Consider the following 15,858-nt stretch of genomic DNA (forward strand, 5'->3'; position numbering starts at 1 on the left):
CGATTCCCGGTCAGGGCACAGGCACAGGTTGTGGGCTCCATCCCCAGTGTGGGGCATGCAGGAGGCAGCCGATCCATGATTCTCTCATCATTGAGGTTTCTATATCTCCCTCTCCCTTCCTCTCTGAAATCAATAAAAATATATTTTAAAATGATGCTATAGAAGTAGATTTATTGATATAGAAAGATGTTCATATTACATTAGGATGTATAAACATGTAATATGCATATATGTGTGTATGCAGATGCACTGAGTGGGTGGGTAGGACTGTGCTTGGATTTTTTTTACTCACTACTTAAAAAAATGAACAGGTACTCCCACTTCGGTCATACTAAAAACAGTTCTAAATGTTAAACAACAAAATGCAAAAACACCCCTTAAAAATGCAGCTGAACAGTATTTACAAAGTAGTTTACATCCATACATTTGTTTTAAAGCTTTAGATTATTGAAGTAACAAAAATATCATGAATATTGATGCCAAATACTAAAAAATAAAAAAGCTAAAGCTAAAGATTCAATCAGGAGAAAAATTTAAAAAGAACAGCAAATTGTATCCAATGAAGATAGAGGGAAATAATAATGAGCAGAGATTAATGAAATGGAACTAGAAAAATCCCTGCTTGGAAACTGAACAATATACTTTTATTATACAGACCTCAGAATAAATCATTAGAAAATGAGAAGATACTTTAAACTGAATAATAAACATAAACACATCAAAACCTATAAAATGTAGACAAAGTAGCACTTAGAAGGAAATTTACTGTTGTAGATGCATATATTAGAAAAGGAGAAAGGCTGAAAATTTATGAACTAAGCATCCATTCTCCGTAAGTTATATAAAGATCATCAAATTAAACTCAAACAAATTTGAAGGAAATAATGACAGAAATTAATGAAATGGAAAACAAACATATTAGGAGGATCGAGAAAGCTAACAGTTGTTCCCTGCGAAATGGTGAATCTTTAGCAAGATTGATTAAAAAAAAAGAGAGAGAAGACATATATAGAAGCCAATATTAAGAATGCAAAAGGAGCCCTGGCCCAGTAGCTCCATTGGTTAGAGCGTTGTCCTAATACGCCAAGGTTGTGGGTTCAATCCCCAGCTAGAGCACATAAACAAAATGATGTTTCTCTCTCTCCCTACCTGGTAGGCATTCTCTCTCTCTCTCTCTCTCTCTCTCTCTCTCTCTCTCTCTCTCTCTCCTGCCCTAAAATTAATAAATAAAAATTAAAGAGAATGAAAAAGGATAACACTTCATATCCTGCAGACATTCTAAAGGTGGTATTGGAACTCTATGCCACACATTTGAAATGGACAGATTCCAGGAAAAATAAAACTCATAAAAGGGACACAAAAAGAATTGGAAAACCAGAATAATTCCTATTGATTAAAGGAATTAAATCAGTAACTAAAAACCTGGAATAAAAATCTTTAGGCCTAGATTGAATTTCTGACAAGTTCTACTGAACACTTTGAGGGAGAAATAAAATGAATAAAAAGCATGAACAGTCTCCCGTTCATTTTCTGAAGCTTCACCTGGATACAACAACACGGAGGACAGCAGGAGAAAATTACAGAACAATCTCACTAATGAACATAGAGAAAAGAGCCCAAACAAAACATTAGGAAACCCAACCAGCAATATAGAAAAACTACCTCAGGACAAAGCTGGGTTTGTAAAAAATGACACCAGAGGAATGTAAACCTGTTTTCACATTTGGAATTCAATGACCATGATTCTGAACATTGACATACAAAATGAGCACTCCAACAACCCCTATTCAGCAGTATTCTGGAGGTCCCAGCCAGAGCAACATGGGAGATAAAGAAATAAAATGCACAGGAATCGAAAGGAAACAAGCTGTCATTATTTACAGATAGTACAACTGCATATGGTAGAATGTCCAAAATAATCTAAGGTAAAATTGAATTAATCAGAATTTAGCAAAATCATTGTTATAAATCAAATAGAAATTCTAAAGAATGCTTTCTAAGAATATAAAAATAAACATCACAGAAAGATATATAGGACTTCCAGGGAGAAAAGTATGATATTTACTAAATGAAGATAAATCTATAATAATAAAAGCGTAATATGCTAATTAGACCAGACATCCTCTGGACATCCTTCCGGATGACCTTCCAGACAAAGCTGGGGCTGAGGGAAGCCTGGGTCCCGGGTGCCAGAGGGAAGCCGGTGCCGGCAGCCGGGGGAAGGAAGGCCTGCTCTTGCACGAATTTCGTGCATTGGGCCTCTAGTTACAAAATAAATGGAGAGAAAATTATCCTGGTCACGGACTTGAAGACTCAATACTGTGAAGAGTCAATCTTCTCCAAATGGAAGCATAAATTCAGTGGAATTCCAATAACAATGCCAACAGGTTTTGTGGAAATGTCTAGCAGAATCTAAATGCATATGGAATTGCCACAGGACAAGAAGCCCTAAGCTATTTGGGGAGAATGATAAGGCGGGAAGATCTGCTCTACTTGATTGCAAAATTTCCTAATGTAAAGCTTCGTCATGAAGACTATGTTGCCGACACGAGGCCAGTAGAACATACTGGTAACAGAGAGTCTTCCAAACAGAGCCACACATATGTGGATGCCTGACTGACGACACAGAGGTGAGTGCAGAGATGGTCTCTTCATATGAACACATGCTCACGTGGACCAGGAGACGTATCCTTGCATGTTCACAGCGGCCTTGCTTGCAATGGCCACCAAGTGTCAACACCCAAATGCCCATCAGTAGGTGGGTGAAAGCACTGATCTATTCATACACCAGAATACTGCAGAGCAATGGAAAGAAATTACAGCTACACAGAGGAATTCGGCTGAACCTAAAGGAAAAACTGGGTGAAGGAAGCGGACACAGGACACAAACTCTCTGATTTCTGTCGCGTATAGGACGTGAGAGGCGTGCACAGGCTTCATTCACTGAACGCCTACAAGAAGTCTCTGAGGTTGGCATTATTCTCACCCCTATTTTACTTACAAGAAAACTGAGAAACAGCAAAGATGAAGTCACTTGCTCAAGAGCTCACACAGCTATGAAGTAGCAGAGGCAGGATTCAAACTCAGGCAGCCTGATTTTATTTTTTCTTTATTTAAAAAAATATATATTTTTGTTGACTTCAGAGAGGAAGGGAGAGAGAGAGAGAGAGAAACATCAATGGTGAGAGACAACCACTGACGGGCTGCCTCCTACACGTCCCACACTAGGGATGGAGCCCACAACCTGGGCCTGTGCCCTTGATCGGGAATCAAACTGTGACCTCCTGGTTCAGAGGTCAATGCTCAACCACTGAGCCACACCGGCCGGGCTGGCAGTCTGATTCTAGATTCCATGCACTGTCCCCTTCAAAATGCTCACGTTATAAAGAGGGGAACTTCTAACTTCTGCTCAGGGGTCTGAGTTACTTAGTGGAAGATAGGATTACAGGCAAACAAGTACGGTCAGAGTGTACCGTCAGGAGGGCTCTGTATAATAAATCGATTTTTATGCCTGTTTTTGGAGACACCCCCCCCCCCGCCCCCCGGGTTCTGCAGTGCCTAGGGGGAACGCCAGAATGCAAAGCTTCCATCCCTACCCCCTCAGGTGACACATGCGAATACTGCATTGCCGAGGCGGTTTAAATGAATTCTCTGTAACTAAGAAGTTTGCAGATAAATGCTTTAATCCTTGCATACTGCTTGCGGTACTCTCTTGAAGTCTTCTCAAATGATGGATAACCGCTGCCTTTCTTCAATGTCCTCTTTTTCTTTTGACTTTGAAAAAAATATATATTTTAATTGACTTCAGAGAGGATGGAGGAGGGAGAGACAGAAGCATCAATGATGAGAGAATCATGGATCGGCTGCCTTCTGCACACCTCCCCACTGGGGATCGAGCCCGCAACCCGGGCCTGTGCCCTGATGGGGAATCGAACCCTGACCTCCTGGTTCATAGGTCCATGTTCAACCACTGAGCCACACCGGCCGGGCCTCAATGTTCTCTCCAGGCCCCTGGCAGGGATGTCCTCCCTCTACTTTCCCACCTGTCTCTCTCCTACACTGCTGTTGACACCCTTCACTGACTTTGTACATGCCCGCCCGCCTGCTCCAGCTCCCCACTGTCTCCCCCCCGACCTCCCAGGGCCCAAGAACCTGTGCCTTTCTATGGTCATTTGGACCTACACTGCCAGTTGTTACTATTTAGTCATTGGAAAGACACCTGTCTGGTCGGTACAACGTGAAGGCATAAACAGGTCTTTTATTGTTAGCATAACATTCCACATATTGATGAATATTTACAAATATTTGTTGGTGGTAAATTCACTTATGAAAGAGAGAGAGGAGCCACAACCTTTTTTTAAAAAAAAATCTTTCCTCCATCTAAACCACTCTATTTTTTTTTTAAATTTTTAAAAAAATATATTTTACTGACTTTTTACAGAGAGGAAGGGAGAGGGATAGAGAGTTAGAAACATCAATGAGAGAGAAACATCAATCAGCTGCCTCCTGCACACCCCCTACTGGGTATGTGCCCGCAACCAAGGTACATGTCCTTGACTGGAATCGAACCTGGGACCCTTCAGTCCGCAGGCCGATGCTCTATCCACTGAGCCACACCAGTTAGGGCTAAACCACTCTATTTTAAAAAATATATTTTTATTGCTTTCAGAGAGGAAGGGAGAGGGAGAGAGAGCTAGAAATGTCAAGGATGAGAGAGAACCATCGATTGGCCGCCTTCCGCACGCCCTCCCCCTTCCCCAGGGATCCAGCCTTCAACCTGGGCATGTGCCCTTGACCAGAATCGAACCCAGGACCCTCAGTCCGCAGGCTGACGCTTTATCCACTGAGCCAAAACGGCCAGGGCTAACCCACTCCATTTTTGTGGGAGGGGTGGTTAGAACCGTGCATATTAGAGTTTCAGTGGAAGGAAGGGGTACATCTTGGAGGGATCCAGACAGTCTTCGTGGAGTAAGCAGCTTCTCAGATGGGGAGAGGGAGGACAGGAGAGGCTGAGAAAAGAGTGAGTGAGTGCAGAAGGGACAGGGACTATCGCTAGTGAAGAGGAAAGCAGCATCTTAAGGCATTTCTTCTGAGAAGCCAACAGGAAGGCCCGGAGCACTAGGTCCGGAAGGAGTCAACATGTTAGGGGGGCTTGGAGCAGTAGATTGTGGAACGTTTAAGGGGCAATCATTTGAGCTAAGCTCTCTTCTCTCAGCTAAACTGTAAACAGGATACGATCAAACCCTTTCAGTATGAACTTGGACAGGGACTAGAGAAGGTACTGACACAGACAGGATTGTTAACTAACGCTATGTAAGCAGATAGAAACGTTCATCTTTTCAATGGGGAAAAGGGTTGTTCACTGTAACAGAAATCTCTATATATAAAAGCCTAAGCAACCGTTATGACCAAACAACCGGCTGACCAGTCGCTATGGTGTGCACTGACCACCAGGGAGCAGACGCTCAACCCAGGAGCTGCCACAGGTGGTCAGTGCACTCCCACAGCCAACCTCGCATAGCCAGCCAACCTCCCCTGGTCCCTGCCCCCATCCGGCAGGCCCCCAGGCTCGGCCCCAATCAGGATTAGGCGAGACAGCCCCGATAGGCCCTGATCGCCAGCCAGGCCTAAGGACCCCACCCGTGCATGAATTTCATGCACCAGGCCTCTAGTTCTGATATATTGTCAAAGACATAAGATGCCTGAGCATGTCCCCATATACCTATGTGTCAGCTGAATTTCTGTTGGTGGGAACTGTCTATTCCTGTCCTTGCCCATTTGTGTATGAAGCTTAGTATCTTTCCTCCAATTGGAGTGAGCTCTTTATTTACAGGGTGGGGCAAAAGTAGGCTTACAGTTGTTTGTATGGAAAATAATACAATAATACATAATAATACAAGAATAAACTCGGTGTTTGGAGTACTAGTACTCACAACTCTAAACCTCCTTTAGCCCCACCCTAAGAATTATATATCAAACTTACAAACTGTTCATTGTGTTCTACCCTCCTACTTTGAAAAATATATATTCCTAAGGATCCGGAAAGTTAGGTTTTATGAAAAATTATTGGGTCCTGGCTGGTGTGGCACAGCTGGTTGAGCGCTGTCCTGTGCACCTGAAGGTCGCCAACTTGATGCCGGTCAGGGCACATGCCCAGGTTGCAAAGTTCGATCCCTGGTCAGGGTGCATGGGGGGAGGGGGGAGAGCCAATCACTGTTTCTCTCTCACATCAATGTTTCTCTTTTTCCCTTCCTCTTTCTCTAAAAAATCAATAAAAATATCCTATATAATAAAAGGGTAATACGAAAACTGACCCTAACTGTGGAACAACCAGAATGGCCACTTGACCAGTCACTGTGAGGTGCACTGACCACCTCTCCGTCCCTTCCCATGGCCGGCAGGCTCCGATCGCCCGATGGCAAACGGGGAACCGGGGATGGGTGGTGGCGGGGGTGGGGGGTGGGGCCAGCTGCCAGCAGTCGGGGAAGATGGCCTTGATCACAGGCCAGGCCTAGGGACTGTACCCGTGCACGAATTTCATGCGCCGGGCCTCTAGTGTTTTAATAAAAGAAAGAATTCTTGGGTTCCTCCAACTTTCTCACCAGAATGGGGCATGTTGTGCTATCTGGCCCTTGACCTGCCCTCATTTTTCACCCCATCCCCAGCTTCATGCCTAAGCATACAGCCTTCCGAGACCATGGTTGACACCCCAAGGTACAAGAGGTGCAGATTTTTTTTTTCAATATATTTTATTGATTTTTCACAGAGAGGAAGGGAGAGAGATAGAGAGCCAGAAACATCGATGAGAGAGAAACATCGATCAGCTGCCTCCTGCACACTCCCCACTGGGGATGTGCCTGCAACCCAGGTACATGTCCTTGGCCGGAATCGAACCTGGGACCCTTGAGTCCACAGGCCGACACTCTATCCACTGAGCCAAACCGGTTTTGGTGAGGTGCAGATTTTATAACCACTTAGCAAGGACACTGACTCCTCGTCTTAGAATAGCATCTTCCACCATCCCTCCTCTACTCATTCTCACTCCTTAATGCTGGGTCAGTTAAGGTACTTAGTTACAAGAAACAGAAACCAACGCTGGCTGATTTCAGCAGACATGGAGTTTATTAATAGGACACTGGCCTACCCACAGAGAGGTAGGAGGCCTATAAAACCAAGGCCGGTGCTCTGTAGCCAGAAACAAAACCCTGGCCCGATCTGATAAGGGCCCCACCGCAGCTGCCTGGGACCAGCTACAGCAGCGTGCACCACTGGCCCTCCTGCTGTGAACTCTGACCTGAGAGTTCCACATGGTCCCCGTTGTTGGTCACTAGCTATTATTACATGAGGAGTCATCTGCCCATGTCCTAACTGCCAAGGCAAGCAAATACAGTGGGGCCTTGACTTAGGAGTTTAACTCGTTCTGTGACCGAGCTCGTTAACTCAAATTACTCTATCAACTCAAAGCAAAAATTCGTCCGAGAGACAGCTGGTATCTCAAAAAACTCATTAGTCGGGACACTCGTAAGTCAAGGCCCCACTGTACCTGGCATTTTTAGTGTCTACAGAAAAAGGCAGGCTTTGTCCCCTATCAAGACTCTTAAGAGTCTCCAAACACTGGAAGAAGGTTCACATGTCAGACAGCCAAAAACAATGAGAAATGTCCCCCAACACATGGGTTCTATTCTCAAGTCCACCCTTAACTGCTCAGGGTGGACTTGAGAGCCTGCCATTTCATATTTCTGGGTTGAGAGGACTCCTTAAGAAAAGGATGGGATTTGGTTTAGTAATCTCTGAGGTCTCTTGATAACCACAGAATTCGAATTCTTTGAAAACAAAACTGGTTTGAAAGAATTTGCCCCCTCTAAAACTGAGGTGTAGCCTAAGATACTGTTTTTCAAGTTGTAGAAGCTGAGGATTGTTCTAATGCCAGTCAGATCTCAAAGATAAATTTGCACCATTTCCAGGGTCCTGTATTTACAACCCTTCTCTGTTTTCCAGACATTTCTCTTGTCCAATAGCTTAAAGGACCAAGATCTCTTGAGCCCTACTCAATGCTGTTGGACAACAGCGCCTCCTAGTGGATGAGGAAACTGCAGCTACGAGAGAGCGAATAATCCCGAGTTAGGAGATTGGCTGTTTATGTTGACCTGGCTCTCTGCATGGTTTTCTGAAATTCCCAGAAAAGAAAAGAAGATAGTTGGGAGCAACAACTATTAGCCCTCAGTGTTCTCACTAATCCTTACAGCTAAACACCCACCTTCCCCACCTCCAGCATTCATATTTACACACACATATTCTTCCTCCTTCAGTTAAGGTTCTGAAGGGGGGGGGAGTGGAGAGGGGCCCCCAGATATAAATCACAATGAGTCACAACACAGAATTTTCCAACTGGAAAAGACTTGTTAGAGGCGAGGAACAGATTAATGGCAGTTGGGACTACAACCTCAGCCTCTTGAGCCTCAGACCCCTGTGCCAGTCCATGCTTCTTGTACACTTTTTTGAAGGACTTGGTTGGGTTGCTGAGGGGATAGTGATATTCCAGTTTTTCAAAGGACTTTTAAAAAAAGGCAGGATGCCATGGTGCGAGGTAGGAGCCAAGCTTCCAAGTGATCGAGTTTCTGTTCTCAGCATGAAGTCTACAGAGTTCATCTAAGACCTTGGCTGCTAAATGGCCCCACTTGCCCTAGCCGGTTTGGCTCAGTGGATAGAGCATCAGCCTGCGGACTAAAGGGTCCTAGGTTCGATTCCGGTCAAGGGCACAGGCCTGGGTTGTGGGCTCGGTCCCCCCAGTGTGGGGCGTGCAGGAGGCAGCCAATCAATGATTCTCGCTCATCACTGATGTTTCTATCTCTCTAGCTCTCTCCCTTCCTCTCTGACATCAATAAAAATATATTAAAAAAAGATGGCCCCAGTTATGTTTGCACAGGGTAAAATGTCTGAAGGCTGGATCCTTGAACTTCTCCCTCTTTTCTACACTACCCTCCCAATCTTTTATCTTCATTAATTCTAAAAAAAAAATGTGCAAATACTTTACATGTAATTCTTTACCTAATGGATGCATTAGTTCAGCTAGTTTAAGCACATTTTAAAAAACATATTTTTATTGATTTCAGAGAGGAAGGGAGAGGAAGAGACAGAAAGATCAATGATGAGAGAGAACCATGGATCGGCTGCCTCCTACATGCCCCACACTGGGGATGGAGCCCGCAACCCAGGCCTGTGCCCTGACTGGGCATCAAACCGTGACCTCCTGGTTCCTAGGTCGACGCTCAACCATTGAGCCACACTGCCGGGCAGAGCATTTGATCTATTTGTTTATTTTCAAGTTTCTTAGACTTCTGATCTGGTCCCACTGACTTTCACAGGTGAGAGCCAGGATGGTACCTCTGCCACGCAAAACCAAATCACGCAAACCACTGCATCGGTTTCCTTTGTCCTATGGCTTTGGGGGTGGGTTAGTAACAGGATTCTCCCTAAGTCTCTCTAGCTCTGCTTCTGCCCCATCTCTCTAGAAGTGCAGCTCGCCCTCACGCCTTCTGTCCATGCAGAGGCCGGCTCCCCAGTGCAGTCCCTGCCTCACCAACAGCAAAGCCTCTGGCCCCCGGGGGGAGCACACCTCCACCCCGGGAGATGGGAAACCCCACCACGCCCCTGCCAGCCACTGTGCGATTCCCAAGAAACGGTGGCAACCGTCACTCAGTCAGTCAACATGTGCAAAAACAAGCACCTGAATTTACACTCAGCAAAATGGAAACCTGAATTGTTATATTAGAATACACATTTTCAGTTCCAAATTAGATCGCTGTAGTACTTGCATGTATGACACTAACATGGTTACGGGAGAAAGATACTCATCTTGAGAAACTTCATTTAGCTGGACGTCAAAGTCAACATGTCCGCGATGTATGTCACCATCTATTTCCAGGCACCATCCTGTCATAGGGGCTCATCCAGCGACCAGGGACTCTCACTCCTGCTTCCTTACCTCCTTTTCCCAATGATCACATCCTGTTCATCTGAACTCCCAAATATCTTCACATTCTACCCACTTCCTTTCATCTCTACTGACACTGGTCTATCCTCGCCACCAATGTTGGTACTAAATCATTGTAAGGGCCTCCTAATTTCCCCCAAATCCAAACCCAACCCTATAGAAATATTGTAGCCGTCATTTTCATGTTCTTAAATTAAAAAATAATCAAGGTTTAGCCCAGCCGGCATGGCTCAGTGGTTGAGTGTCGACCTATGAACCAGGAGGTCAGGGTTCGATTCTTGGTCAGGACACATGACCGGGTTGTGGGCTCCATCCCCAGTGTGTGGCAATGATTCTCTCTCATCATTGATGTTTCTCTCTCTCTGTCTCTCCCCCTTCCTCTCTGAAATCAATAAAAAATATATTTAAAAACTCTATTTGTAGGTGTGCTCATTATAACTGCAGCATCACTACTTCTAGGCCCTCTCAGTGGACAGAGCTGGGAGATACATGAATGTGCAGTAGCCCACACATCTATCTGTGTGTACACATGCGTGTATGCACACATATGCACGCACACAAACATATGTATACACACATATGCGTACATATATTAAACTGAATATGAGGTCACACTGCCACCTCCAACTCTAATCCAGCAGCACTCACTCTAGCCTCCACTCTTGCTTATTTGTAACTTGCTTCTCTGACTGATTTGAAACGTCTGCATAGTTAAATAAATGTATAAAAAATCTAATACCATGAACAAAATTAAGGGGACGAATTTTGGGAAAAATTTGCAAATACATAAAAAAAGTAGCTATCCTAAAGTAAATAAAGCATTCTTACAAAATGGCCCAAAGCTAAAGAAAGTGAACAAATGAAAAATGCGTAAAGATGCCTTAAACACATTTAGCCACACCAGCAGCAACAACAAAATGCAAAGAGAAACTACCCGTCATTTTGCCTTATCAAAAGGTAAACATTGCCCTGACCGGTTTGGCTCAGTGGATAGAGCATCGGCCTGCGGACTGAAGGGTCCCAGGTTCGATTCCGGTCAAGGGCATGTACCCTTGGTTGTGGGCACATTCCCAGCAGGGGGTGTGCAAAAGGCAGCTGGTCGATGTTTCTCTCTCACCGATGTTTCTAACTCTCTATCCCTCTCCCCTCCTCCCTGTAAAAAATCAATAAAATATATTTTAAAAAAACAGAAAATGTAAATATGGATGCACTCACGTACCACTGGTTTGAACATAAATCGGTACAATCTTTATGGAAAGTCATAGGACCGCTGTGGAAGGAATTTTAACTCTATGGCTAGACTGCTGCTGCCTGATGTCTCCCACTGAAGACAACAACGACAACAACAAAACAGGATAACAAACTTTCCTGAAGGCATCCAAGTGCTTAGATCAGGGGTTCTCAACCTGTGGGTCGCGACCCCTTTGGGGGTCAAACGACCCTTTCACAGGGGTCGCCTAAGACCATCGGAAAACACGTATATCATTACATGTTGTTTTTGTGATGAATCACGATGCTTTAATTATGTTCAGTGTGTCACAGTGAAATTGGGGGTCACCACACCATGAGGACCTGTGTTAAAGGGGCGCGGCATTAGGAGGGCTGAGAACCGCTGGCTTAGCTTGTCAGGAATGTAGGCTGAGTTCTGCAGAGGATGGAACTCAGAGAGGCCGGGCCAAGCATCAGTCCCTCTTGCCCTGGGGACATGAGCTCACACAGACGATCTGGAAGGGAAAACAAGTCAGAACTCGGGAATCTGCTAAACCACCCCCCACAGGAAGCCAGGACCTGAAGAGCTGGGGATGAACCGGAAGTAACCAGCCCCTTCCCACGCTTGCAATCTGTCTTTATCTCCCTGTGCCCTGGAAATCTAGGCATTGAACCCCAAACAGCCCCCCATGCTAGTGCCTAGGAAAACAAACAAAAGTCCTCTCTGGAGGAAGGAGCGTGATCCTCGGCCAATATTTTCTGAAATAATTTCCAGCACGCAGTCACAGTGAATCCGGTACACGAAGGGGTAAGAGATCCTGACCAAGTAGCAGCAAAAAAGACAGACAATATAAACAAAAGCACGGGCCCTTCCTACGCTGAGGTTATCCAGCTCAGATTATTAAATAATGAAGCTTACTATCTCCCAGAACATGAAGGCTGAGTATAAATTTTTCCAAGAAAATGAAAATACAAATATAGATTTGAAAAGGAAAAATGACTGGTTGGCACAATACAGGGAAGAGGGTAGAAGATACATAGAATACATAAGGGATACCTATTATCTATTCTTAATCGGGTCATAAAGGCGATGAAAGAAAGGGGTAGAGGCAATATTTGAAGAGATGAGGATAAGGACCGAGCACTTTCCATAACCATGAACTGTATCAGGGGTGGGCAAACTTTTTGACTCGAGGGCCACAATGGGTTCTTAAACTGGACCGGAGGGCCGGAACAAAAGCATGGATGGAGTGTTTGTGTGAACTAATATAAATTCAAAGTAAACATCATTACATAAAAGGGTACGGTCTTTTTTTTTTTTTTTTTTTTTTTAGTTTTATTTATTTCAAACGGGCCGGATCCGGCCCGCGGGCCGTAGTTTGCCCACGGCTGAACTATATCAATACACTAATTCAAGAAACTTAAAGAACCTAACACAGGATTCACACACACACACACACACACACACACACACACACACACACACGGCCCATCACAGAGACAACTACAGAAAACAAAAACTGAAGAAAACATCATTTTTAATAACGTGAGGAATAAAGACAGATTATTCTCAGAGAAGTGGCAGACTGCTAGCTGACTTCTCAATATCAGTGGAAGCTAGGAGACAGTAGAATGATATCTGATGGAAAGAAAATGCCAATCTAGAATTCTCTACTCAGGCAATATCCTTAAAGATAAAAGGGGATATAAAGAACTTCTGAAACCAACAAAAAAAGGAGTTTGTCCACCTAGCAGACTGACACTAGGAAAATGAATCCAGATAAAACCTTAGAGATGCTGAAAGGATAGAGAACAAAGAAAGGACAAGTATGAGGGCAAATCTAAATGAATAAAAATAATAAAGTAGAGTGATGTAAATACACATAACTTACGCATTTTACATACAAGCATAATTTAAATATATGAAACAACAGCTTATAAGTCAGGGAGGCATTATATGAAATTTATGTGCTCTACAGTGCTTGTACTATTTGGGAAGACAGTAACGGTATCAATATTAAAATATGATGACTTACAAAGTCATACTGTTATTTCTGGGGTACAAATTAAGATAATGGAGAACAGTGCCTAAACCTCCAAATTAATGGAGGAAAGTAGAGTGATAAGAATATTCAATTGGAGAGAAGCAACTAAGATGGCGGCATAGGTAAACACCGGGAAATTATCGCCTCACACAACAATTGAAAATTACCGCAAAGGACTGAGCAAACATCCAGAACAACAGGAAGGCTGGCTGAGTGTAAAGTCCACAACTAGAAGGAAAGAAAAGCACGCTGAGAGCCAGAGGCGCTGCGGAGGTGAAGTGCAGAGGTACGGCGGCGCGCGCGCGCGAGGAAAGGGGGTAGCACCTGAGGACGCGGCTGTCTTTTTGAATCACAGGCTCCTGACTGCTCTGAACTCCGGTTCCGGGAAGTCTCTGGGGACCCAGGGCTCATACGGGGAGAGGCTGGTCTGCCCGGCAGCGGGCGAACTTGAGGGCGGCTTTCCCTCAGAGGTGCTTGCAGCCGTTACTGGGACACTGAGACGCGCGACTCCAGGCGGAGAATCGGCCATAACTGCTTCTCCGCCCTTTGACTCCCTGAGACCCCGCCCCACCCAGGCTGCGGCAGAGGCTTTTGCATGTGAATGTACCTAACTGCAGCCGAACCAGGCAGACCCTGAACTTCCAAGAGAAGGCCCAAGGCCCCGCAGCGGCGTGCATTGCTTCACAGCTGAGCCTCTTCGTGGCTCCTGCTGTGTGGCCTCAGGCAGAGGCTGAATTAGCACCTCCTTAGATCCAGGAGCCACTGTACCCAGTGGTCAGAGGGGGTCCATCCAGACTGCAACTCCTCAGATCCATAAGGGACACACTCAAGGAGCAGACTCAGTGAGCACCAAAGCCCCACTGAAGCAAGTCTTGCCCCAGAAGGGTGTCTTCAGCACAGAAGTTCTCCCACTTTAGACACAGCTGATTCCCACAGCCAATTGGCCTGGAGGTCAATTCCTCCCAGTGATTCTACAACAACCAAGGCACCAAGAGTGCACCAAGAGTGTCCACCCCAGGTAACTGGGGAGGCTGAGCTACTGGGCCCTACAGGACACCTGGCACGCAGGGCCACTCTATCAACACAGGGAAGCTGCCAAAATGCGGAGACAAAGAAACAGGTCACAAATGGCAGAAATGGAGGAAAGCAAACAATTGGATATAGAGTTCAAGGCCACGTTTATAAGGTTTTTCAAGAATTTTATGGAAACCGCCGATAAATTTAATGAATCCCTCAATAAGTATAGTGAGACCATGGAGGACATGAAAAAGGACCAACTAGAAATTAAGCATACACTGACTGAAATAAAGAATAATTTACAGAGATCCAGAAGCAGACAAGAGGATCCCAAGAATCAAGTCAAAGATTTGAAATACAAAGAAACAAAAAATACCCAACTGAAAAAGAAAAAAGAAAAGAGATTCCAAAAATATGAAGATAGTGTAAGGAACCTCTGGGACAACTTCAAGCGTACCAACATCAGAATTATAGGGGTACCAGAAGGAGAGAGGGCAAGATATTGAAAACCTTTTTGAAGAAATAATGACAGAAAACTTCCCCTACCTGGTGAAAGAAATGGACTTACAAGTCCAGGAAGCGCAGAGAACCCCAAACAAAAGGAATCCAAGGAGGACCACACCAAGACACATCATAATTAAAATGCCAAGAGCAAAAGACAGAGAGAATCTTAAAAGCAGCAAGAGAAAGACAGTCAGTTACCTACAAGGGAGTACCCATACGACTGTCAGCTGATTTCTCAACAGAAACCATGCAGGCCAGAAGAGACTGGCAAGAAATATTCAAAGTGATGAATAGCAAGAACCTGCAACCAAGATTACTTTATCCAGCAAAGCTATCATTCAGAATAGAAGGTCAGATAAAGAGCTTCACGGATAAGAAAAAGCTAAAGGAGTTCATCACCACCAAACCAGCATTATATGAAATGCTGAAAGGTATTCTTTAAGAAGAGGAAGAAGAAAAAGGAACTCTTACCATTTGCCACAGCATGGATGGAACTGGAGAGCGGATAAATACCACATGATCTCACTCATTTGTGGAATATAATGAACAACATAAGCTGATGAACAAGGACTGATCCAGAGACGGAGAGGCATTGATTGGACTGTCGGGACTTGGAGGGAAGGTAGGGGAGGGTGGGGGTAAGGGGGAAAGATCAACCAAAGGACTTATATGCAAGCATATAGGCCTAATCAATGGACATGGACAACGGGGGGGGTGGGGGGTAGAGGATAACGTGGGGACAAGGACACATATGTAATATCTTAATCAATAAAAAAATATATTAAAAAAAAAAAGAATATTCAATTGATCCAGATATATCAGGAAGGGCAAGAAAAAGCAACATACATTAAGTGGTACAAATAGAAAGCACATAAGAAGACCATAGATGTAAACCAAACTAACCCCAAACATAATTAAATGTAAATGGACTAAATGTTCCAATTAAAAGAGAAGGACTGATAGCCTAGAACAGGGGTGGGTAACCCCTGGCACGCGTGCCAAACATGGCACGTCAGTAACTTTTGCTGGCACGTGAAACCCTCTCTTATAATCTTCCGTTTACAATTGTGAATCTTTGTTCTCAGTGAT

General features: G+C 44.6%; 1 protein-coding gene across 13 annotated transcripts in view; it reads right to left on the bottom strand.

Annotated features, from left to right (window-relative positions):
* CASK (calcium/calmodulin dependent serine protein kinase) overlaps positions 1–15,858 on the bottom strand; it is a 285,193-nt gene that overhangs the window by 152,223 nt on the left and 117,112 nt on the right. The gene's annotated exons all lie outside the window — the stretch shown is intronic.

This window comes from Myotis myotis, unplaced genomic scaffold, assembly GCF_014108235.1.
Source record: "Myotis myotis isolate mMyoMyo1 unplaced genomic scaffold, mMyoMyo1.p scaffold_m19_p_4, whole genome shotgun sequence".
Lineage (NCBI taxonomy): Eukaryota > Metazoa > Chordata > Mammalia > Chiroptera > Vespertilionidae > Myotis > Myotis myotis.